We start from the raw sequence: 26,366 nt of genomic DNA, 5'->3' as shown, positions 1-26,366 counted from the left end.
TTGAAGCTAATTAGCAACTCTGAGCAAATGTCAGGAAGTTTCTGTAAGTTTAAACTATTTGTTCTATATTACTATGTTTTAAGCCTTTCTTGCCAAAAACACCTGAGCATTTTGATGCATTATGATTTTGATAAGCATTAAAACCATTGTGAAATGACAAACTTTGTGCAGCTATTTTAGTGACAATGTTGGTAATTTATTGCATTTGACAAGTTCTGCTAATTCTCTGAATTGTTCCCACATCCCTGCCCTCTTCTTTGCCCACCTGTGAAATAATGCCCAAATCACAAGTTTCTAGAATACTGTAAAATTACAGCTTAATAATAAATTTGTTTCCAAACAGTTATAATCGTACACCATTTTGAAAGTTGAAATTTGCAAGTTGCCCAATTTATTGCAAATAGCATGAAAAAGATATATACCTAGCACTCTGCAATAGAAATTTGCAATTGTGTTTATCCAAGTGTCGCCAACTGGAGGGATAGATGTCTGCAAGAATTTGTGTTGTCCATAGAGAGCGAGCGAGCGAGAGAGGTCACTCTAACCACTTTTGCAATTGAAATAACATTGACGATATTGAAAATATGTACAGCTGTGTTTTTAGTATCGGAAAATTTGGTCTGTTGGCTCATTGAAATGAGATAGCGCCACTTGAGTATGCAGCGTTTGCTGATTGGTTTATTGGATAGTTTGTTCATGTGTGAGCAGTGAGTGGATAGATTGCAAGGCAATTCTCTAAATGAGCATGGTTATTGGGCTGTTCCATTTTAGATACACACTACCCTGTGGAAGATTTAGCTAAAGTCTTCCACAGAGGGAGTATCAATTTTGAATAGAATAGACAATTGGGATACTTTCATTTGAAATGCTCACCCCAGTTGTGGAAGATATAAGTAAAGCCATAATACAGGGGGAGTATGGGTTTCAAAATGATTAACCCTGACCAATTACATTTGAAAAGCATACTCCCTTTGTGGAAGATATTACCAAAATCTTCCACAGGGGTAGTGTGAATTTCAACTGGAAAAGCCTATTTCAGATGTGACTTAATTTCCATACTCCTCATTAAATAAACTGTAAAATTGAATGAAGGCCACAAAAAAACCTCAATCCTGTTTTACAGGTCCGACCTACCCAGGTTTTGCATATTGGTTGCTAAAATCTTGTAAAATCAGCTGGGTTTTTGTGGTCAGAATTGAGTGATTTTGACTGAAATTTTTTTGAAAACAATTCAGAACAATTTAAAAATATGTTTGCAAAAAATCATCAAATTTTTGCCAGATTTTTCAAGTTTGTGATGATATTTTAAGGTCATTTTAGCCTCCAGAAAAAAATGATCGACCACACATAAAACGGTGTTTCCGTCACCTAAGAGTAATGTTTTGGTGATGAATATCGTGAAAGGACTTTGACTCTTTGTGTAGGAAAATGCATACATTTTTGGGCCACAAAGAAGTGATTGATATAAGTGTAAATTTTAAGTGCTCACAGCATTACTTGGAAATATCAAGGATTCAGTTTTTCTGGAATAAAGAAAAAATCCTCTCTGGCCAAGTGCCAGTTTGATTTTTTTCTTCCAAAACATGCAAACCATATTGAAATATTCAAATGATAGTAAGGCTTCTAATAAGCCCTGTATGGAGTTGCGTCATTTTGGTCCACTCTGAATGACAGATTTAGACTCGGTGAAAAAATGTGACATAAGCTTGCACACAGCTATGGAAGGTAGAAACTGGATCAAGCTGAATATATTTTCAGTCTCCTCTGTACATATATTGAATATTTGTAACAGTATTTTTTTAGTTTCATGAGAGTCCCTATAGGGACTCTAGTTTCATCTATTGACAGTGTAGCAGGAAAATTATGTGCCGTCTTGTTTTTCATGTTGTTTTACAAGTGAAAAGTGAAAATAAAAACATAAAAAATACTTTTGGGCTACAAAGGAGTGATTGATATAAGTGTAAATTTTAAGTGTTAACAGCAATACTCAGAAATATCAGGGATTCAATTAATAATAATAATTACCGTATTCATTCAATTAACCGCCAGGGCGCTAATAACAAAATCATTTTGAGTGGGCGCTTATTTTTTTATATTGTTTACATAATTACATATGTTGAAAATGGCTCAGAATATGGACTTTGTGTGTTGATGGCTCTGTGTTTGATACATCCTGCACATAATGATAGAGGATCATGTGTAATAAAGTCACTGGGTGGGCGCTTATAGGGGTATGGGCGGTTAATGGAACGAATATGGTATTATTATCAGGGATTCAAGGGATTTTTGGGAAAAAATCCAGAAATGTAAAAAAAGAAATCCAGAAATGTAAAAAAGTATTTTTTTTACATTTCTGGAATTGGATGATGATATTTTGTCATGAAAAGAACAAAAACTTTTGTGCCAAACCTTAGAATTTGTCACTACAATTGTAAGAAAATATGCAAAATTGCATGCTTTTTGGTCCAGTTTTCCTCAAATTGCAACTACATTAGAACTAACTAAAGGTTTGGGATTTAGCTATGTTTCATTTGGCAAAACAGGATAATATTTTTTTAATTCCAAAAAATTAGTGCTGTATTTTTCTGGAATAGGGAGTAGTGAAAGCCTGTCATTCTGGGTAAAAGTTAAATTTACATCTTGCAAGACAGGAGGAAATGTCCTATTTAGTATTTATGATATGTCAAGACTACAGGTTTTCCCATTATCTCAGAAGTAATTACCTCAACACCTCTCCAATTATACAATTCCAGAATAATTTAGGGAGTACCCCTCAAGCATTCGATTCTTCACACTGACCATCATAGTGCAAATTGGATATCAGAATTTGAAGACAAGATTTGCTTTCTGTGCAATTTTCCTCAAAACTACCTAGGGTATTTACTCTATTAAGCGCCCCTGAGGGCATGACGTTTTCAAAGTAGAGGGCGTTTATAAGAGGTCTTTTTTACAACGAAAATCCCTGAAAAAATACTGTTTTAACATAAGCTTAAAAATCATGCCAATATGAACTTAGTATCAATGACTTCCGGTTTTGCAATGTCATCTATGGCATATCGTGGTAAGCACCGATCATGTGTGGACCATGGTAAGCTTACTTACGTAAGATATAAGGGGAATTGCAGCATTGTATGGCCGAAATTGATCTATTTTTGCTGGAAAATTGATGGAGGCATTTAATAAAAGGGGAGCATTTAATAGAGTAAATAGGGTATTTGATGTATTCTATAAATTTGGTTCAAGAAGTATTCATTATTCAATTATTATCTTCTAATGAATGTGTGTTCACAGAAAATCAACTATATGTTATGTCGAATGTCTTGTGGAAATATAATATCGATTTTACTACATCAAACATTAGGAGTTAAAACATTACTGGAAATAGAATGGGAATAGATTAAATAAGGAAGACATGTTGCATCAAATATTCTACATGCACTAAAAGGTCTATGGCAGAATACCCTACCGTTTTGACATTGTATGTGTTTTGACCCATTTTAAATGATCTCATTGAAAATGTATAGTGGTAGGATGTTTTGAAAGAAGTCCAATAGTTGTAAGAAACTGTGATCATTATGTTTTTGAGCTATGCATTTTAAATAAGAGTTTACTGATAGAACTAAGGCTCAGTAGTGAAAACAAGTGTCACCTATTAAACCAAGCCTCCAGCTCTACTGACCGACACTCATCATCCACCATGCATGAGCACCCTTGACAACTTGATGGAGCTGACCAGAGTCCCTACATGTCATATCTGATTACGACGACTCTTTCTCGTCTTAAGTTTTTGCATAATGTAATAGCTTGAAGGGCATTAATATTGGACTGTCTTGGAGATCAGTACCAGATACAGAAGAGGCTACCCTGGTGAAAGAAAGAATAAATAAAAAATAAATATCAGTTGATTTAAGTACACTAGGCGGTTACCCGTATTTGGCGGTTCTCGGCTGTCGCGATTACCTGGCTGATGGTGACTGTACTCACCAAGTTTTATGCCCATAGGACAGTTTTTACTAATTTGACCTCAGATGACCCCTTGTGACCTCAAAATGACCTTCCAAAATTTGGCTCTAAATGTTGACTGTACCCACCACGTTTCATGCCCATATGACAGTTTTTAGTAATTTGACCTTGGATGACCCCAAAATAACCTTCCAAAAATTTGACTCTAAAAGTTGACTGTACCCACCAAGTTTCATGCGCATACAACATATTTTACTAATTTGACCTCAGATGACCCCAAAATGACCTTCCAAAAATTTGACTATAAAAGTTGACTGTACCCACCAAGTTTCATGCCCATACGATAGTTTTTACTAATTTGACCTCAGATGACCCCTGGATGACCTCGGGTGATCTTGGCCCACTAACTGAAAAAAAACTTGTTCTGTCTGAGGTCCAGATGCACACACCCACCAAGTTCGAGGAACGTGCGACCCCTAGTCTCCGAGAAAATAGGCGGAAAACAGTTTTTACTAATTTGACCTCAGATGACCCCTGGGTGACCTTGACCCACTAATCAAAACAAACTTGTTCTGTCTTAGGTCAAGATGCATCTACCCACCAAGTTTCATGCCCATATGACAGTTTTTACTAATTTGACCCCTAGATGACCTCTGGTGACCTTGACCCACTAACCAATACAAACTTGTTCTGTCCCGGGTCAAGACGCACCCACCTGTCAAGTTTGAGGAACGTGCGATCCCCAGTCTCCGAGAAAAACAGTTTTTACTAATTTGACCCCTGGATGACCTTGGGTGACCTTGACCCACTAACCAATATAAACTTGTTCTGCCTGTGGTCAAAATACACCCACCCACCAAGTTTGAGGAACGTGCGACCCACCAGTCTCCGAGAAAAGAGGCGGACAGACAGACAGACAAACAAACAGATGGACAGATGGACAGATTCTGGTGAATTATAGTAAGATTCTTTCCAACAGCTTGTCAGTCTGTACTTTTACTTATGATTCTATTACCTCCACGACCCATTATTCAAAATTGCACACTGTGATTTGTTAAAACACGCCATGTGAGAGCCCATTATTCTGCAATAATGGGTCAAGCGCCGTAACACATTCTATGCACAGCATTACGCTTGGTTACGCATGCAATATTTCCGCGATACTCGCTGTCACTTACGCGCTCCACCTTGAAGTAAACAAATTTTATTTGTGCCAAAAAATGATATTTTCTCTTTAAATCGCACTATTTTTTGGTAATAGAATAGAAATAAAGGGTGCAGCATTATCCTTTACAAGCAAATAATGTGTCCTCGGCAGTAAAATCGTTTAAATAATGGGTTCGGCTGCGCCTCGCCCATTATTTACGTTTTTACTGCCTCAGACACATTATTTGCGTGTAAAGGATAATGCATTACCCTTTATTTCTTAAATATTGTTTCTATTCCTTTGTTTTTCTGTCACTTATTAAAGACTTTTTCTTGTTATTTATTAAAATATTTAAACCTGATCTGTCGTGTGTAATAGTACTTAGTGTCTTATTTGTGTAATTTTCATTTTGTGTGGATTTGCTAACACAGTTTTTGCACAGACTCACTTGCTCCGCTGCCACCATCAGATAGCGCAATAACGGTCATGCTATCATCAGTAGATAGCACAATGGTATCCCATTTACTATCAGCAGTAGAAAGCACAATAATGGTCATGCTCATCATCAGTAGATATCACAATGGTATCCCATTTACTATCAGCAGTAGATAGTGCATAATTGTCATGCTATCATCAGTAGATAGCACAATGGTATCCCATTTACTATCAGCAGTAGATAGTGCATAATTGTCATGCTCTCATCACTATCATCAGTAGATAGCACAACATTTGTTTGCAAATCTGGTACAGTGTAAATGCAAATTCAGATTAATTTTTAGAAAGGGAAGAAGCTTTAGCAGGTTTGAAAGGTGACAATATTAATAGTGCAAAATATGCAAATTAAGAACATCATTTGCATAAATAAATTTATCATCCTGTTAATGAACTAAATGATGTTATCGTACTGAAACACTCCTCAGCCAGATAAGTTAGGTGAAATTTTTTTTTTTTTAAATTGTAAATTATTTATGTCACACCTGCATCGCACATATACTTCGGACCTGTTGTCCTTAAAAGTCTAACCTCTCTCAGTACTTCATCTTAGAAGTACATGAGATTAATCAATCATTATGCGTTCATTCCAAGCAAAGGATCAATTTCTATTTAAATTAAGTTCATGTTTCTAAATTCAAAAGATGGTGTCCATTCCAGGGTTGGTGAAAATGTGAAAATTGCAAAGATAAAATTGGTAAAATCATGGAAAAAACCTTCTGAATTCTGCACCTTGAAGGTTAAATTTTTAGCAATAGATAAAATGACATCATAGAGGTATTTTAATTGTATCCTAAAGGTGTTGAAGCATTTAATTAAAAATGAAGTAAAACAGTCAATTTAAGAAAGAAATTAAACATTAGGCCTAATCAAAAATGTTAAAAATTGAAATAGTTGATTTCAAACAGTGTTTAAAAAAATCATTTGATTTAAATCGTGATTTAAATTGTGATATAAATCAATTGATTTAAATTGTGCCAACCCTGGTCCATTCCATGATACTTTTCGTGGGCAGTTTAGCTTGAATACCCTGTACTAGCTAAATCTTCATGTCATGTGTTTGACTGTTTGTTACATTTTTATGAAAGAGGCTATCCTATACATCAAAGAGATTTTACTTCCCAATCCCCCATCGTCAATTAGCAATATTTAAAAGCTGTTTCTGGAAAAGTAGAAAGCCCTCCTATACATTAATAACGTAGCTTGTCCACACTTTCTGGCCTCTAAGCATATCTTTATTGCGATATTTCAAGACCGAAGTATCAAGTGGCATGCATCTTAGCCCCTCCAGGCAGTGACCTATGTAAAACTATAGCCTTGCCTGTGGACGCATCAACGCTCCGAAATCAATGGCTCTGCTTCTTTCTGTGTTTCCTTGAAAAGCAATTCAAGTTAGTCTGTCCAGCTGAGGTCATATTCCGGGCAGTTTACTGTGATGTTGATTTTAACTTTGGTGATCCTGATCCTGTTGTAATTGTGCAATTTATAATGGAAATTCTGAGAAATAGAACTGTAATTACTACATCCTATTTGTCAGTAATCTTCGTCTTATCATTGAACAGTAAGGAACGGTGTGTTTTGCAGTATTAATTTATATTGCATGGCACAAGAGTCAACAATGTGTCACAACGTGGTCGTGTCACTGAATCTGTGTTATAAAGCCTATATAATGTCAAACCCATGTTACCATGGTTATAATTCCAAGAAACATGCGCTGCATACAAATAAGTTTGACATATACATTGGATGACTTTCTAAGAAATGAAATAAAAGAAATATTTAAACATGTTAAGGGCCATAATAGACTCGCAAGTATTTGATATGTTATGTAGAAGAAGATGTTGTTTGCTCTGGGTGGGATTCGAACTTGAGAGCCCTCACATGCCAAGCACTAGGTCTCTTGCTGGCCGGGCCAACGAAAGTGTGCCTCTATATCACTTAGGGTGATTGCATCATCACATCCCCTGGGATGCAGACACATGTAGTGAAGTTGTTTGTAGTGTTTTGTAGTAGTAGGTTTTGGTTAGGGTTAATAAATTAAAAATCCATTGATGGACAGTCTTGTTCTAGGCTCACAATCTTGTTCTAGGCTCACAATCTTAAAAAAAAAGTCATAAAATTTGGGCTAAAAATGCTATTCAAAAGTACAAGGTGACAAGCTATAGCAGGAAGGTCACCTTTCTAGACTTGTGTCTACCATGTCTACAAGCTGTAATGGCAGCCACCAATGCTGGCATCAATGAATTGTTTAATATGAATTGATAATTTGGTATAACTGACTGATTAATAGTCCATAGGAATCCACACGATGTAAGCCTAATCACACCACCACCAAATAAGGACCATCGATATATAGATGATAATCAATAAATCGACTATCCAATAATATTAATATTGCCAATATCACTTTCTGAACAAAATCAATATTTCCAAGTTGCCGATAAGGAAATATAAAGTATCGAAAAATCTGACAAAATGGACTGAAATTAAGCAGTTACACATTTTTACAGGTGCATGACTAAACTATCACCGTAACCTATTTCTGGCTGTATCTCAGTTTTGTATTTGCCGGCATTAGCCTGAGTGGACTAAATCAGGTCATATATAGCAACCAAAATATGCCTGCTTTGGCAGACGGAAAGATTTGATGGCCAATTTATCTTTTTTTACATTTTTATAATCAAGTTCTACACAGATATGATAGATTAGTTGACAGCTTTTAACATGCAAACCACAAATGTGATGTTATAATAATCTTCCTATAAGGATATGGGTGATTCAGTTGTACTACCAAAAAAAAAAAAAAAAAAAAGATAAAATGAGTGAGCATTTTGATGGTTACTAAATTGACATGTGTACTTTGCGGATTTAAAAAAAAAAGAGTTCACCGGCTTTAATCAATGGGCTCTTCCAATTAAAATCCATACACCTACTTTGGAAGACATGACCTTAATCTTCCACACAGGGAGTGTAGGTTTCAAATGGGGTTACCTGAATGGGTGACTCCATTTGAAATATACAGCCCCTGTGTGTGAGAGTAAGGTTATGTCTTCCATAGGGAGGTGTAAGGATTTCAACTGGAATAGCGCAATGCCGCGTGTATATGTGTGTGAAATGAAGACCGGCTTGGGTGATTTGACTTATGGAGTGATGTCTTTGATGTAATTTTTTTTTTTTTTTTTTTTTTATTAATTGTACTATGGCTCAGTGGATTTGGGATATTTATGATTTTGATGTGATGTACTTTCTGAATACTGGATTGTTAAAGAGGCGATAAAACATACAGAATTTATGAAACAAATAGATGCTTTCATTTTACACAAGTGTGGTACCATACGACCTTTTCAAACTGACTCATTTAAACGTGTTCTGGAAACCTTATGAGAATATTCTGAAACCCCTTTGTGTGTGCTGGGTACACACTTTCCAGATCAATATGCAATTATCAGAAGATAGCACCAATAGCACAATAACTGTCATGTTATCATCACTATCATCAGTAGATAGCACAATGGTATCCCATTTACTATCAGCAGTAGATAGTAGATATAGCTCAATGGTATCCCATTTACTATCAGCAGTAGATAGCACAATTGTATCCCATTTACTATCAGCAGTAGATAGCACAATAACTGTCATGCTATCATTAGTTGATAAACCTGTTATAGCTGTTGTGCTATCATCAGATGATAGTAAAAGTGTATCAAATTTATTTTTGCTATCAGCAGTAGATAGCACAAAAACTGCATGTTATGTTTTCATCATCAGATATACTATTAGAGCTTTTGTGCCATGCTGCCTTCAGAAGATAGCACAAGTTGTCAAAATAACAAATGTTTTCAGTGCTAGTAATATATGTACTAGGCACCAAGGTAGAACAGCTTAAAACACATGGAAATTAAGCATCTGTAGGTGTTAATTAAGTAGTAAAATTAACCTGTACTATCATCAGTAGATAGCATTATATAAATATATTGGTAAGCTCAATTTGTATTTGTTTTAGTTGAAGGTAACTCACACATGCCATGAATGCATCTTTCTTGTTTTTACATTTTTCTCATTTTCAATTTTTCTCATTTTTAATTTTTTTCTTTTATTCATTTTTGTCATTTTTACAGGTGCATTAACCCTTGGAAAGACAAATGTCATGAATATAGGAGTATAAATGATACTAGTTCCATGAGACCCACTTGTTTTGTACTGATCAAAGTAATTATTGGTAAGTGTCTGTGACAACAGGTATAAAAGTGACCATGTTGTCATCAACAAAGAGCAGTAGATGGCAGAAATTGTATAAACCTCATGCTATCATCAGTAGATAGCACCCTCATGCTATCATCAGTAGATAGCACAGTAGATAGCACCCTTATGCTATCATCAATATATAGCACAAGCTTTAGATTCCCTGATCAGTCCCGCCTCAGTGCTATCATCAGAAGATAGCACAATTTATAGACTTTACTACATCATCCGTAGGCCTATAGCACAAATTAAAGTAACCATGCTATCATCAGTAGATAGCTTTAAATTACAATGCTATCATCAGTAGATAGCACAAGTGTTATTTAGATTTTCCCTTAGTGTTACCATCTCACCAGTAGGCCTATATAGCACAAATTAATGAAACATGCTATCATCAGTAGATAGCAGTTTTAAATTAAATTACCATGATGTCATTAGTAGATAGAGCACAGGTTTTAGATTCCTACCTTTGTGCTATCATCACAAGTAATAGATTTTACCATGCTTGTGCTATCATCATTCATCAGTGGGCCTAGATAGCACAAATTAAAGTAGCATGCTATCATCAGTAGATAGCACAAAAATGAAGGGTACAATGTTATCGTTAGTAGAGTTTGAATCACAAGGCAGCAATTGGTTCCCCTGGCAGATATATGTGATGTGATCAAGCTAAATGAGTCATTTGTCGCTAATATTGATTTTGAGATATAGCCAATAATAGTATTTAACTTCCTTTGTATTTTATTGTTCTGAGCAACACTAAATTGAGCATATCTGTGGAACCATAAGTCCAATTGTGATGGAGTTTTTATTGAAATAAAGCTTTGAAAATGGTACATACAAAGATATTGAAACAGAATTTTGATTTTGCTCGATAAACGACTCATTTTGCGTGATCGCATCGCATATATCGTTATCACACTCGAAGGTTTGTATGATGTAGCTGATATATATTTTACAGTTCTGTAATATCATAAGCAGAGTTTGAATGTCTCCCCCAGGGAACTGTGTAGTAAACTTCAGTCCAATGCTATCGGAGGCAGCTGAGACAACATAGAGCGGGCAAATGGAGATCTTTATTGGCATAAAATGTTTGTAATCAAAATGCATTTGAGGGGGTAGGAATGAGCATATTCGGGGAAATTTACACGGGTAGAGGTGATCAGCATTAGTGCACATTAATGCAGTATTTCCGTCGGCTGTGTTGGATTGAGACTGGCACAACACAATTCTGTATTATCATGGTGTAAATGTTGGTGTACGATTCTGCACTGTGTTTTCAAATGTTGCAATGCTCGGACTACAGTTACTGTGTAAAATTTGCACTCTGTAGACAAATTCCAAATTTGATCCATATCGATCTGGGTTTTGGATGACCTGCCTTGATGTGAATTTAGTATATTGTGCATATTGCTCCACTTTCCACAGACTTTATTTCATGTACTGACTGGTTTTTCAACTTATTAATAATACATTTTGATTCTCTGATCTGGATTTTCATCTTTAAGAATAAAAATTATTATTGTTTGAAATAAAATAGATTGTTGGGAGAAAATAACAACATCACTGCAAAGCCTTTATAATGTTCTTTCTTGCGGATATAGAGTTTGAATAAACTAATGTTGGGTCTGAATTCCTTTATAAAAATACAATATAAAATTAGTATTTATATTTCGTTAGCTTTCTTTGAGAACCAAACAAATTGTACTTTTAATTTGCCTATCATGGTTTTTTTTTCACTTGAGTTCTAATTTTGTTTTATCAATTTGACCTCACCACCATTTCGGTCAGTAATTGAAAAATTGTTATATGAAGACTAATTATTATTAGAATATTCAATATTAGATAATACAACAGGCACTGTGTTGAAATGTTGTGTGTTGATTTTTTTACTATAAATTATCATAGATTCTACTCCAACTATTTATAGGTTAATAAATGCATATCATTTGTTAGGATGAAATTGTAGAAAATAATGCACACATACTGAGATGTTGATGCGTCTAATGCACGAGCCCCGAAAAGGCTATTTCATACATGAGAAAAAATACATGATTTTTGCTATTTTTACAACAAAATTGACACTAAAAATGTTGGAAAATTCAAGCAAATATAAATGCATCAACCCACAAGAAAAATGAATGTGTCTGAAAGCACTCGTGTAGTAAATGGAGTGCACGCCGTGCATATACACAATCGATGCATGTTTCGCATTTTTCTAACATTTGCTCTGATTGGGTCTCGCTATCTAAGAGTGTATGAATAACCCTTAAACTTACCTAAAGATTTTACTTTCAATTTGAACCATTTATTTAATTTTTAGCTCTAAAGGGACACATTTACTATCCAAAAAAGATGTTATTTAGTAACTTGAAAACTGCACAAGAAAAAGAAGACCTCAGACATGTTGAGATGTACTAGCATTATAAAATCAATACGTAATGTTCATTTTCCCACATACTCCAGTTTCCTCTGGCATTGCCCAGGATGAATCAGTCATGTTAGCTTGTAGTCAGCACGCATACAGCTGGCATATTGTCTATGACCCTGGAGGTGAATGTGTTAGTCTTCTTAACTATTCCCCAAATTTATTATCTGTATTAGTCAAATATAACAATCAGTGTATAACATGAGGGTTTTGAGGCAGTAATGTAGATGAAAATCTCGCTGTGAAAGTGGTAGATTTTGTTTTTACTTTATGTTGCTTAGATATAATTTCCATGATTGGTTATTTTACTTTATATAGATTTGTTATAAAGATGCAAAAAGATTATTACAGGGTGTTTCAAAATGATTGGTACTCATCAATATCCACTGAGTATACATACTGTCACATCAAAATGCAGTAAAACGTGCATCTTAGTTGTAGATTTATGTTATAAAAAGTCATATAAATTATAGTCACTTCAAGATGATCTAATGATGAATGTGGATGAAGCAGGCATACAAGACAACAAAGCTAATGGGTACCAATCATTTTGATACACCCTGTACCTGTAGTACACCAATCATTTTGATACACCTTATAATAGTCTGTCCACATAGAAGTACAAAGTAAATAGACCTCGGAAACTGGAGGTATGAGAATAATCATTTCAGTGCAATGCTTCTTTGGCGCGCCAACTGCTGCACGATTTATGCACCACGCTCTATACCCGTCGCGTAGCGCTCTCGTGTGACGCAAAGCATCAACCCCCGCTGCCACAGATTTGGTTTGTACTTCTAAGTGGACAGACTGTAATGCACTATTTTCTTGAAAAATTGTTTTAATTCTTTGAAATGTTATGAAAGAAAATGTTTTTACATCTTTGTACTTCACATTTTTCAATTTTCAACAACCGCTTCAACAACGCATATCTTGATGTCATAACTTGGCAACAATTAAAAACGGAGTGTATCAACCTATTTTAAAGTACAACAACCGGTACCCAACATTGTGTAGCTTCTTTTGAAAAGAAATAAAATTGAATACATTTGATTCAAATTTAGAATTTTTAGCTAGAAAACCAGGAAAGTTTATATCCAGTCATGTGTGTGAACATAACAGAGGAAAAACAGAATTAATATTGTGATTTAACAATTATACTTGTTCATATGCAGGCAGTATCAAGCCTGCTTCTTCCAAATACAGCATAGAGTTTTCTTGAAATATTCATAATTTGTGATTTAATAACTGTTATGAAATACCAGAATTTGTAACGGTTTTACAAAACATGTAAAATGACCATAATTTGTAGTTCTGTTCTGTTTTATGAAATGACTATAATTTATTTATAGCCTCTTATAACATTAATCTACAACTGGGCTATTATTCCATTTGGAATCCATATACCCCTATGGAAGACTTATCGTCCACACAGGGAGGGTAATTTCAAATGAGGTTACCTGAATGGGTGAGTCCATTTGAAATCTTCACTCCCTGTGTTGGAGATTAAGGTCACATCTTCCATAGGGGGTGTATGGATCTCAACCGGAATAGTACAATTTAAGTGGATCTAATAATAGCCCATTCCATCTCCCATATAACCTGCATTATTAATCAAAGCTGACTGGAATTAAACGGGCTTGAGAAGCCAACCAAATATTATTAAAAGCTATCAGTCTATTTGTTTTTATTGTTTATAGACCAGTGCAAGAAAACAATCATTTCCTTTTGCGGCACAGTCGAGCAAAGTGCTGCACTCATGTGTCATCTTATTTTCTCCCCACACCACACTCGCTTTGAAATAGCCGTATGAGTATTCAAAAGACACGCCCGGCAGCGCAAGTGTTTTTTAATTATCGCACATGATCAAAGCCGACTCGATTTTGTCCTTACATAACACCTTAAGGGGCACACAGTGTTCTGTGATAACACGTTAGAGGGTGATTTCGCGCTAGCGTTAACTGGAGTTGAAATGTGTTGTATTATAGAAATGATTTTGCCCTGGAAAAATTAGCTCGCTACAATATTGAGAAGTTCATTGGTGAGTCAATGTGTCAGTCTATGTTTATTGAACATTGTGACACATGGGTTATAAGTTGACTGAAAAAAACCTGATTTCTTAAGGCTAAAACTGAATTAATTTTGTTGAGCACATACAGAAATGTGTGACCACCATTACATTACATGTAGAAAGAGAGATACAATCAAGTATTTGTCTGGAATGTTTAATATTTTCTGGGAAAATGTTTTTGTTTAAGTTTCTTAGTAATGTCTGTCCGTCATGCTGTCATTCCGTCCATCCGAAGTTGCAGGTGCAATTTCTCAGAACTGATAAGGATATAAGTAATGCAATTTGGTTGAGGGGTGGCTATTAGTGTTCTTCAAATTTTATTAGGATTTTGTTGCAAAATATGCTAATTTGGTAGCTCGTTTGCGTTTGTCGAAACTTGTGAGCATGTTTTCTCAATCTGTCCGGCCAAGCTTATGAGTGCAATTTCTCTTAACTGTGGTAAGGTGTTTAGAGATGTGATTTGGTGGAGAAGTGGCAGTTAAGGGGTCTTCAAATTCCACTAAATTTTTGTTGCAAAATTTATTTGGTAGCTTCTTTGCATACATATCAGAACTGGACAATTTTCGTTCTGCCCTACTTCCAAACTAACTTGTACCATGTTCAATCTTGCTGATAGCCAAACGTACTTTGCATATATAGTGCATCTTTATTGTATGGATATGTGTGTTCCAATTTCATTCCACTACACAATAATATTACAATTTCTAGTCTACAAATTGGGCTGTTCTATTTAAAATCCACACTACCCCTGAGGAAGATTTAGGTAAAGTCTTCCACAGAGGGAGTTTAAGTTTAGAATAGAATAGACAGTTGGGTAACATCCATTTGAAATATTCCAGTTATGAAAGTTTTAGGTAAAGCCATTGTACAGGGGGAGTATGAGTTTCAAAATGATTAACTTTGACCAATTACATTTGAAAAACATACTCCCTCTGTGGAAGATATTTCCAAAATCTTCCACAGGGGTAGTGTGGATTTCAAATGGAATAACCCAATACTCTTTATTGCACTTGATCAAATATTTTGTTATTTACTACTTTTGTGAAATGTTTTTAATTACAGCGACATTTGTATCAAGGAGAAGTAAAGCTGCAAAAATAGAATATTATTGATAGTACTGAACTGTCCGCTCATAGGAGAGTCTTTTACGTATTAAATGCATGATGTCAGTTTTGTCTGGTCTAATGTATGTGTAGTAGCATAAAAGATATCTTACCCTTCCCAGAATCCTTTTCAACATGATAACATCTCCTCATTTCATCAAATGATGTTCCCGTTACATTGTACAGGTTCCCTTTGTTTTCATTTTGTGAATAAACTTGCTAAACATTGGTCGATAGTCCAGAAATATACATATTTTGCAAGATCTGCATGTTCTCTGTTCATTTAGATCATTTTTGTCACTATCGACCCATGTTCCACTAGATAGAAAATCAGTACAGAAAATTGAAATGGGAGAAATGCATTATGGGATATGTAAGATACCTTCTCTGATGATACAAAGAGAAGGAGTCACTTGTCGGGAAGATCTATTTTATAATACAGCCATATTTGGTGCTTAATTCCTTTTGTAATTTTTTACATCTATTGACGAGAATCTTTTGAAATCTCCAGAATTTGAACGCTAATTTGAACAGGATATTGAGCCATAATTAGCTTATGAAATGAACTTTTAAATGAAAAGCAAAATCTAAAATTGATTTTGTCAAATAAGTGACTGATTTGATTGATGTTGTTAAGTATGTATACTAAAATAGATCGGTATCTTATCAAACATCAAGTCAGAAATAATCTGGCGACGGAGATTGTTATCGCGGAAGAAGAACATCAAAATATTTGTTGGCGACGGTGATCTTCATTGTGCTCGCACGCAAAGTGGGCAATTCCATCGTTAAGCAAATCCCTGTCAAATCTAGTGTAAAATTGATAGCCATTTTGCGGCGGCAAAGTCGCGGCTAATTTTCGTCCTGGGGGCTGCACGCCCTGGCGCCCATCAAGGTGCGATGAAGATGTTCTCAAGGTCGTGGTTGATGAGGCGGGTGGATGGAGGGCTTTAGTGGAACAGAAAATATCGCTTTGCTTGACTATACTATCCATTTCTTGTTCTGCCTGGTAGTGGTACTATGTAAAGATTATAGTTTAGTTGATTTGGAACATATGTCCGCATGACGGAGCTTCAGATGGAATTATATCTAATTACAATTGACGACATGTGTCTTTAGGAATCATAGTACATTTCAAACTTAAAGGATGTGTTCCACTTGACTGTTTTCTCATCAAATCATCCCCACTTTTTCCCTGTGAAAAAGGAGGTTTCAGTGGGATAACTTATTTTCTTACAAAGTATGTAATGGGCTATTCCATATAAAATTCACACTACCCCTGTGGAAGATTTTGAAAATATCTGCCACAGGGGGAGTATGAATTTCAAATGGAATGAGCACATTTAGGCAGCTCCATTTGAATTTCATACACCCTTTGAGAAAAATTCAACCTGAATCTTCCCCTGAGGGAGGGTGAGTTTGAATGGAACTGCTAATGTGTTCATTCCATTTGAAATTCATACTCCCTCCTGTGGCAGATATTTCCAAAATCTTCCACAGGGGTAGTGTAGATTTTAGATGGAATAGCCCAAATGTATATAATAATAGACCTTTCTCATCCAAACTGTTTACATTTTTGTAGCTCCCGATATAAGAAGTAAGCCTTTTGGAATTCTGGTTTGCTATTTATTATAGGGCAGTTAGTTACACGTTTCTCCCATTCAGCTTGAAACAGAAGCGAAAACTAATGGGCAAGTTCATTAAGTGGCTGGGGAAGCACAAGCATTCAATCATGGTGGAAATAACATCTAATGAAATTGGAACATTCACCTTTAAGTATATTTTTAAAGTACTGTTATAAACTGAATCCTTTTGGACAATCCACCTTTAAGCATGTTTTTACAATGGTGACACATTAAAGTGGCATATCCTCATATCATGCACATATTTTTTTTGGGGGTGGGCTTTGGGATGTGACCCCCGGTAAAAAGCAGGGGCGGCAAAAAGAAGGGCGGCGGAAGAAGTGGGGATGAGGCTGTCAATCGGGTCACCCACCTTTAAGTTGGATTTGCAACACAGTTAAACACCAACATCATCTCCAAGACACATTTTTCTTCAAATGTATCTCCATAGAGGATACAAATACAAGAAGAGGATTAAAATTTGCAGCGTCTGGAAATGTTATCTATGACTGGAGGACAAAATACAGAGAAAAGAGAGAGAGAGAGCGAGTGAGATAATGCATAGTTTCGCTGATGCATACTTGATTCTAAAAGCTTGCAGATTGAGAATATAGATAGAATTGCGGGGAAAAAATCAATTTGAAATTTAACGAATTGTGATGTGAGGAAGATGTTGTTTATTACAATCTTGTAATATCCATAAACTGCTCATTATTTGATTATTGTATTTTTGTTTATTATTTTTTGTTTTTGAAGCGGGTTTGATAACTTGGGTACTTATTTTCTAGACTTTGATCCAATCACTTATGTTAATAACACATTTTTCTACTTGTTCAATGCAAATGGGTCATTGTGTCTACGCGTTAACACAATAACAAGTCGGTAAAGATATTTGTACTGTTGATAATTGTATGAGCAAAGACAACCGATGGCGGCAACTTCAAAGGAACCCGTCGCAGATTGGCTCTGATGCCCGACATTGCTACCTTAGTCAGGAGAAGATATGTGCATTTTCATTTCAACAGAGCAAAACAACTTATTATTGTGAAGGGTTTAATTTTGTGGAATTTGCCAGATGCGTCTGTTTGCGAAATTAAATTAGCGTAATTCTTTTTCCTTCGGCATAATGGGGTTTCTTTGATATTTAGCTTAGATTTGACAAAGTTTGTTTCTGCTTGACAAAATGTTTTTACTCACTGCAAGAAAAGTTTCCAGAGTGAAAATAAATGGCTTTTTACAGCATTTCTAAATTTGGTGGATTGAGGTCATGATTTCAGGGAGTTTTTGTGTATTTTTGGTAAAAAGAAGCATTGAGAACTCAGTAGAAATAATATATTTTTGTGAAAGAAAAGCCAGTGAGAGAGACAAACATTATCAAAACAAAGACTTGAAAAAGATTTGAATGAATTTCAGGTACTAAATTGAAGATAAATAATGAAACTAAAGAAAGAATTTTGACGAATGGTGTCTGTGGAAGACTAAGCAAAAACTGAAGATTTTAATGAGTTGAACATAGGACTGTGAGAGAGACAAATGATCAAAAACTAAATGAATTTTGATGAATGGTACAGACTGCAAAGGAGATGGAAGTCAGTGAAAAACTGGAAATTTTTGCAGCACATTTATTTTCATGCTTTGCATATTCCAAACGGCTACTGTGAAAATAATAATGACTGAATATACTCCTTTTGCTTATAAGTCTGTTTGAGGAAGCTTAAAACGGCAGATGTAAAGATGTGAAATAGTTCAAAATTGGCAAACTGCGAAAAATTAATTGTGCAAATTTTTTACTTTTACAATAATTTGTATGTGAGCACTTTTCCTTTCAGAGGAAAAGGAAGGGACTCGGGGTTAGATGTTATTAGTATGTCTTTGATGAACTACTTAAAAAGGAATCTTGCTTTCTTCCAATTTAATTAAGTTGAGAATCATTTTGTATGTCGGCTGCTCTTAGAAGAAGCGTAAATGTTCGGCTCATTTAAAGTGCACATGGTTTGCGGTTGGTTTGCTTGGAATTGGCTTTTCTTGTTCAGTGTCTTGAAGTTACATATTCCTCAACTTTTTAAGTACTAGCCAGGGGTGTGAGAGTTCAGTTTTTAAGCTGATTTCAGCTTTTTTTATTGCCAAAATGTATGTGTTTTCTTTTCTTTTCTGCCCATATTTAGCTGTTTTTCAGCTTTTTTAAAAGTAATTTTCCTCTTTTCATTTTTCTTGTCTGAGGCCTCTCACACCCCTAGTTCTGGTATGGACAGTATTTTTGTGGGACCTGAGAGCACATTAGACATATCAAATTTAATTCTGAATATGAGGAATGTCCATCTGATATTAAATAATTTTGACTTTTTGAAATTCACAATATGATACAAATTTTATGACAAATTATTAAAATTTGATATTTTCAAAACAGTGGTCAGCGAATTCCTGTAAAGTGTGCTGAGGCTTGTGGGTTTATGCTTGTGCATAGCGCACTATAAATTATTGCATTTTTTTTTGCACATCAAACCATATATGTGACCCATCACATCGAAACACGGCAGTTGTCGTCAAAAATGAACTTGTAGGTTTCTTTACTAGACTAAAAGACAGCTTTAAGCCTTAAAATGACACCTCTTCCATTGATGTCGTATGTTGAATGGTGATTTTATGTGACAAATAGGATTCAAATTCCTTATTATTTTCTTTATTATCTTTAAATGTAGGTTTCCGACAACTGCCATTTTTCGATGTGATGGGTCACATATTAAGATTTGAGTCCGCTGCCAAGTATAGCCCTTAGGCATCGTCATGGTAATTGGATTGTACTTTTTTGATATTGACTAATATTGGTATAATTGTGTACAGCTCTGAATTGTGTATGAGGATAATAGTGGTTTGGGATTACCATTGAATTAAGATTATTGTTGTAAAAAATGTATGTACTAGAATTTGACCTAATTAGTGCTCCAGGTGATTTGTAAGTCATAAAATGATGAAACAAAAGTGAATGGGAATTTGCGCCTGCAAAGAAAAAAAAAAATAAAAAAAAAAAGTTAAAATCAACATAAGACTAAAAAAAAAAAAAAAATTGGTTACCCTTCCAAGACAAAAATTTGGATGGTCGGTAGGGCAATCCTTCTTTTTTTTAATTTTCATGGGCTCTTCCATTTTTCTTTCATTTTGAAAAGGCTAGTAGTGACAAATTGACTGCTCAGTGCCAGAAGTGGGTAGGTGCAATAGCAGCTCTGTGAACATTTGGCAATTTACACACAGTATATTGTACACATCTGCACATGGCAGTTATATATGGCAGCTATTGCACTTACCCACTTCTGAGCAGTTGAAATATTTGAACATTTTACAGTAAAACATTGTGCGTTTTTGGACTGAATTTAAATGGAAATACTTCTTGTTTTCAATCAAATATGGATTTAATGAATAAAATAAGTTAATAACAAATATAAAATGCCTGTGATACTGTCAACATTTAAGTGATTTAAAGTGATTGAAAAAAAAGGACCCAAAATTTCTAATTTTTTTTGGTCAGTCACAGAGGGCAACAAAACATTTTTTTGGGGGGCCTAATCATAGAATCTGGAAGGTTTAGATGTTAATTTTATTTAGAGATTTGACAAAATTTAGTTGTTCAGACAGTTGTCATTTGAAAAAAATCCATAAGGGGCACCTATAATGACCTATAATGGAGGGGCTCTAATTAACCCCAATATACACCACATTTCGCCATAATATATTCTAGAAACGCTTGCTGTTAGAATAAGAAAAATTTTAATTGTAATTATTGCACAGGTCACGGCGACCCTGTGACCTTTCCGGAAAAAAGCCGAGTGGCAGGTTTTTCAAATAAATATTTTCTGTGTAAAAACTGTACCATCAGATAGGTAATGGATAATATGAATATTAACTGTACATCTATCACAACAATTTTTGATAACAACTTGCGTCACAATTGATCTAGTATAGAAGGTAGAGAATTTATTTCAATCTTATATACGCCTTTTTTTTTTTTGGAATTAAGTGAAAATTAATTCTGTAAAACTGCATTTTTTAATGTAATTTTCACATTAGACCCGACAAAAGATTACCGTTTTGTTGTTATGATAATCTAATCTTTTGATTTTGTAAATAAAATTAGGGTCTAATGTGGATTTAGGATGCAAACTGGAACAATCCAATGCCTTGTCAAAATCATTTGCTTCAAAATGGAGTTCGGATGCACTTCAGAATACAACTTCCGCCATCATGGAAACCACATGCACAGCAGAGCACATGGCCGATATCAAAATCGATTTTATGTATTGTGTATGTAGGCCTATTCATAGGACCCTCATAATCGCTTGAGAATTCAACAATATAAATAATGGTAGCTTTATTATAATACACATTAATGTTTTAAGCAGATAAAATTCCAAAATATGATGCAGTAATGAAGTTGCGATTTATTAATATTATAGGTATAAATTTTCACGATGGCACTATCAAGTTCTTCGTGGTCGAGCGGTCTAAGGCGCTGGACGTATGGTATACGTGATACTAGCCAAAGCGGTGAGCCGTGAGTTCGAACCCCGCCTCTGCCAAACTTTAAAGGAATTAAAATTAAAATTTTACTTTTTAAAAATTTCATATTGGGGAAATGTGACTGGGAGAATTTATGTATGGCGTGGAGTGGTGTGACCCCAATACTGCACTGTACATTTGATTTCTGGAAATATGACTCCCATTTGATTGGCATTGGTTTTGATTAATTATTAATTATGTGGTGACTTGTCTTACAATGTCAATAGTATGGTACATTAAACATGTTAAATAGTAAGTGTAAATAGTACATTTGGATAGCAATTAAGTCCATTTTGAAGACAGGACTACCACCATATCTACCTGGAGAATAAACAAAATGCTGTTAATTTATCATGGTAAATACTACAAAAATTATGTCAGTCAGTGCATTTTAAGAAAGAATGTGATTCTGCCATAATTCATTTTTATCAATGAAGTGGATGGAAGCACTGTGATGGAAGTCAAGTTAGAAGAGGTTTTGTCCATTTAGCGATTGTGACAGCCAGCACTCAGTTTTAAGCTTACTCACATGATATGGCATGGAAATTTTGGCACTTTGGTCATTTCTGTCATTTCTTCTTTCTGTCTTTTACACCTGCCCGTTTTGTCAATGAAAAGATTATGGGGGCATTTATTAGAGGGTGAGCGTCTATTACAGACAGTACAATATGTGTAAAGTTGGTTGGGCACTACAAATTCCTGACTTTTTTTTTACAAACTTCGCCCCACTGCCATACAATTTTCTCATATTCATCCTCTGTTCCATTAACCACTTGTATCAGGCGGCGAGTGGCATGATGGGGGGAGAGAGCCGGCGAAATCGCTCGGCCGTATGGCATTTTCCATATACTCGGTTAGTTTTGTGGCGTTCATTATCGAACCCCAACTGTTTTAGCTTGTATTTATATTATTTATTACATAGGCCTATTTGTTTGTGATAATTTCAAGCGTTTTAAAATTTCAAAATAATCCCATTCAATTACACGGTTGACGGTGGAAATTTAGAGAATGCACGGCGCCCACCACCTGACTTGTATAGAAGATGTCCTGTCTGACCGTCCACTCCAGTCTATTTGCATATCCATTTTAAATCCCAGCCTCCTTCCACATGATGGCTAACTAACCTTCACTTTATTCCTGTACAATTTCCTACTAGCTCTATGTCCGTCTACGATTGACTTTAATTTAGATCAAAGAGTCCGACATCCGTCCCATTTGTGTTTTAACCACACAGGCATTGTGTTCTTGACAACAAGAGTAGCTCATGCATTACTGAATAGACTTAAGTTCTATTGGAAATTTTGCATAAACCACAGCTCCTGTGCTTCTTTTTAGCCAGATTTCAATGTCAATGTCTCTATTTATTTTGAGAAAGAGAGAGAGAGAGAGTTAGTAAACTTACTGTACTCTCATTTGAAATTTCAAAAATTGAAATGCATCATCAGTAAAATCCTTTTAACACATACCATTTTAATTTGTCATTTAACAGAAATGTGTACCAAAATTGTGTAATTAAAAGAAAAATTGTTGTATTTTTTTTTGTCATTTAAGAAACATGTAAAAGGCCATGCCATTTAAGACAGCAATGCTTAAAAAATATTTAGGATACAAGGTGATGAAAAAAACCTCCCTGTTTTGTGGGTGAACAGATTTTTTAGAGTAGTGTCGGTCAGGTATGCCCTATAAAAATATCACCAAAATCTTGAAAAATCTGAACAAAATGTTTTGAATTTTTTGCAAAAATGTTCAATCAAAACCAATTATATAAATTTAAAAAAAAAAGGCTGATTTAACATGATTTTAGCATAATTTAAAACAAATCTTCCAAAATGAGGGGAGAATTCTAGGTCGTTGGGGTGTGAAAAAAGTTTTTTTTTTTTTGCCAATCCCAATTTTATTTCCCTCAAATAAAGTGGTCAGTTACAAGAGAGCCCATTAGTGTGGATAAAATGCTGTCATTGCAACTGCGTGAGCAGAATACAGATGACTCGTGCGTGATTCCAATGATTGAACCAACTGGGCTGTAATCAAATTTAGATGGAAGCGACCAGTGGCACTTTCTAACTCATCCATAAATGATAAAATGCCCAGAGGCAGTGCTATTTCTCAGGATTAATTGCTGTATTTATGTTCTGCTTGCCTTTATGGTTTAGGCGACCCCCCCCCAAAAGCGAAAGAAAACCCCATTGTTTTACAGTGGATGGACTTACCAAGTGGGGTCTGTCAGTCTGGATATTAATTGTTTTTAAGGCCGAAATGCACCCTAAAAATCATCCTTGAAAAATCTGAAAAAAAAAACACCCAAAAACAATCCACTTCGACCAAAAATTGGCTGTTTTTAATTCCATTCAGCTAACTTCTTTTTTTTAATTCCTAAAATGCAAAATCTGGGTTGATCGAGTCCGTAGAACAGGATATTTTTCATTGCCTGAGGCAGTACTATTTCTTGAGTTTGGTCGTATTTTTGTTCTGCTTGCTTAAACATGGTTTATGCTTTTTTTGCCTTTTTCTATTGCTAGCAGAGTGAAAATCTGAGATGGCTTGAATGTGGTCTGATAATTAGATCACTTTACACTGGAAATTTGATTTTTTTCTGATTTTTTCACTTGATTTAGTTTGAATTTCTAATTAGGTTTATTTTGATTTTTTAACCTGATTTGTTTTGATTTATAATCTGATTTAGTTTGATTTTATTTAAGTTTGATTTAACTAGATTTTGAAATTTTGAACTGCCAAAAATCTAAAAGTGTGCAAAATAATTTTTGACTTAGGTGTAATGTGCATGTGCTTGACAACTGAATAAAATAACTAAAATGATTGATATATCATTTATGGGATATGGATTAAGGCCCTTAAGGGATCGGATAGCACAACGTTTGCACAGTATTTTTTGTGGGACCTATATATATAAACTTATAAATCTAATATGTACTTAGATGGGAGGAAAAGCTGACCATCATTTGAAAATTTTGACCATTCGTCAAAATATCAATTTTTAATAATTTGCCATAAAATTTGTATTATATCGCAAATTTCAAAAAATCTAAATTATTTGATATCAGAAGGACATTTGTCGTATTTGGAATGTAATTTGGTGTGTCTGATGTGCTCTCAGATCCCACAAAAAATACTGTACAAACATTACAAACAATTCATTGTCATAATACAAGGCGTGTGAATAATTTCTATCCGCCTCGTGTTCGTTCTAATCTTGCTTCTAACTCGATTAAAGTGCATGGAGTTAACATTTGGAACTCCATTCCCATTTCCATCCAAAATGCCACATCCACAAGCTCCTTCAAACATCATTTTAAGAGCAATTTGCTTTCTAAACCGGTTTACCAGTAATTATTCTTTGACTCCTGTTCACATCTTATTTTTTTTGTAATGTCTTGTCTTGTCCTGTTTGTATTTGTATTTTCGTTTGTACTGTTTGCCGGCAACCCGCACCCACGAGCTTGCTCCCCGCGTTTTGCCCCACAACTTTATTTTAGGTTTTTTTTATTGATGCCCCTCTTAATCTTATCTCAGGCCCACTCTTGTCCTGTCTCTTGCCTTTTAATAGGTTGTTTGTTCTTACATTTGACTGTCATCAGTGGGCTTGTGATCGGATTCACTACTTTGCTTTGTATGTAATTGGTTTGAAAATTATGGCATTTGTCATTTATACTATGTATTTTTGAAGTTGTGATATAAATGTTTCTTGAATTGAATTGAATTGAATTGCTATCCGATCCCTTAATCCGAATCCTAATTTGAAAAATGGTTCGTAAACCCTAAATATTTTAGGTGTTGTTGCCCCAATTGTTCTAAAGTCTTGTGAAGAAATTTTTTTAAAGATGGATGTGTATGTGGGAGTTGTGTTTTAATTAAGTTGTCTTGAAAGAGAATTGAAATGATTCAATGTTCCAAAGGAACTTAAGCTTATTTTGATATCTAATGCATGGAAGTGGCTCAATGAATGCAATCAGGCTACATTATGCATGGTGATCTACATTATTGTAGGTTATTGGGCCATGTACAGACTGGTTATTGGGCTAAATCTACACTTCAGTATAGCAGCGAACATTCTTTTCGTCAGTCATTTATGAACAAGATGTAGCAATCCCTATTGTTGGTTTTTGATCATTCCCTTCTCACTAGCAAGTATAGATATGGTATTTGATGGGATGGTTAAGTGCCCCCCCCCCCCACTAAATCCTTGTTTGTCGTAATCTGACCGACCCTAAAAGCCTGCCAAACCCCTGTCTGTGAGAAATTGCTTTTGTTTTTAAAAGTGTAAGGATACTTTTTGTGTGCAGTATAGATCAGTATGGTTTCATATTTTAAGTGTGACTGATAGCCAATGAGCAGATATTAATCTTATATCTTTTCTTATTTTAGGTACACAGGACATTTGAGCTAACTACGATGGGAAATATACAGGTGGAAAGTGATGCGGCTTGGCAAAATTAAGGTATGTGAAAAACTGTGGTTCTTTCATGTGAAGAGTGCAGGTGCAATAAGCAATATCCATTTATATGCCCAGGCTAACCACGGTCCTTGTTGTAAGTCCTGGAAATTTACACAAGGTCCTTGAAAGTCCTTGAAAATTGGAATTTTACCTAAAGTATCATTTTGACAAAGATTATATCATGTAATGCACCAATCAGGGGCACTGTAATGAACCAATCAGGGGCACTGTAAGAAAATGATTTTGCCCAGCTTAACACTGGCTTGATGGCTTTACATTTTGTGGTTCAACCTAACA

General features: G+C 35.1%; 1 long non-coding RNA gene across 1 annotated transcript in view; it reads left to right on the top strand.

The window, feature by feature from the left end:
* Window positions 1-26,074, top strand: part of LOC140156344 (uncharacterized) — a 142,938-nt gene extending 116,864 nt beyond the window's left edge. Inside the window, exons 3-4 of the long non-coding RNA XR_011859531.1 lie at window positions 9,721-9,821; window positions 26,008-26,074. This is a non-coding gene — a long non-coding RNA (uncharacterized lncRNA). The remainder of the gene's footprint in view (window positions 1-9,720; window positions 9,822-26,007) is intronic.
* Window positions 26,075-26,366: the final 292 nt, after the last annotated feature.

The sequence above is a fragment of the Amphiura filiformis genome, chromosome 7 (assembly GCF_039555335.1).
Source record: "Amphiura filiformis chromosome 7, Afil_fr2py, whole genome shotgun sequence".
NCBI lineage: Eukaryota > Metazoa > Echinodermata > Ophiuroidea > Amphilepidida > Amphiuridae > Amphiura > Amphiura filiformis.
Note: the sequence above shows the minus strand (reverse complement) of the source record. Positions and strands in the feature narration are given on the sequence as shown.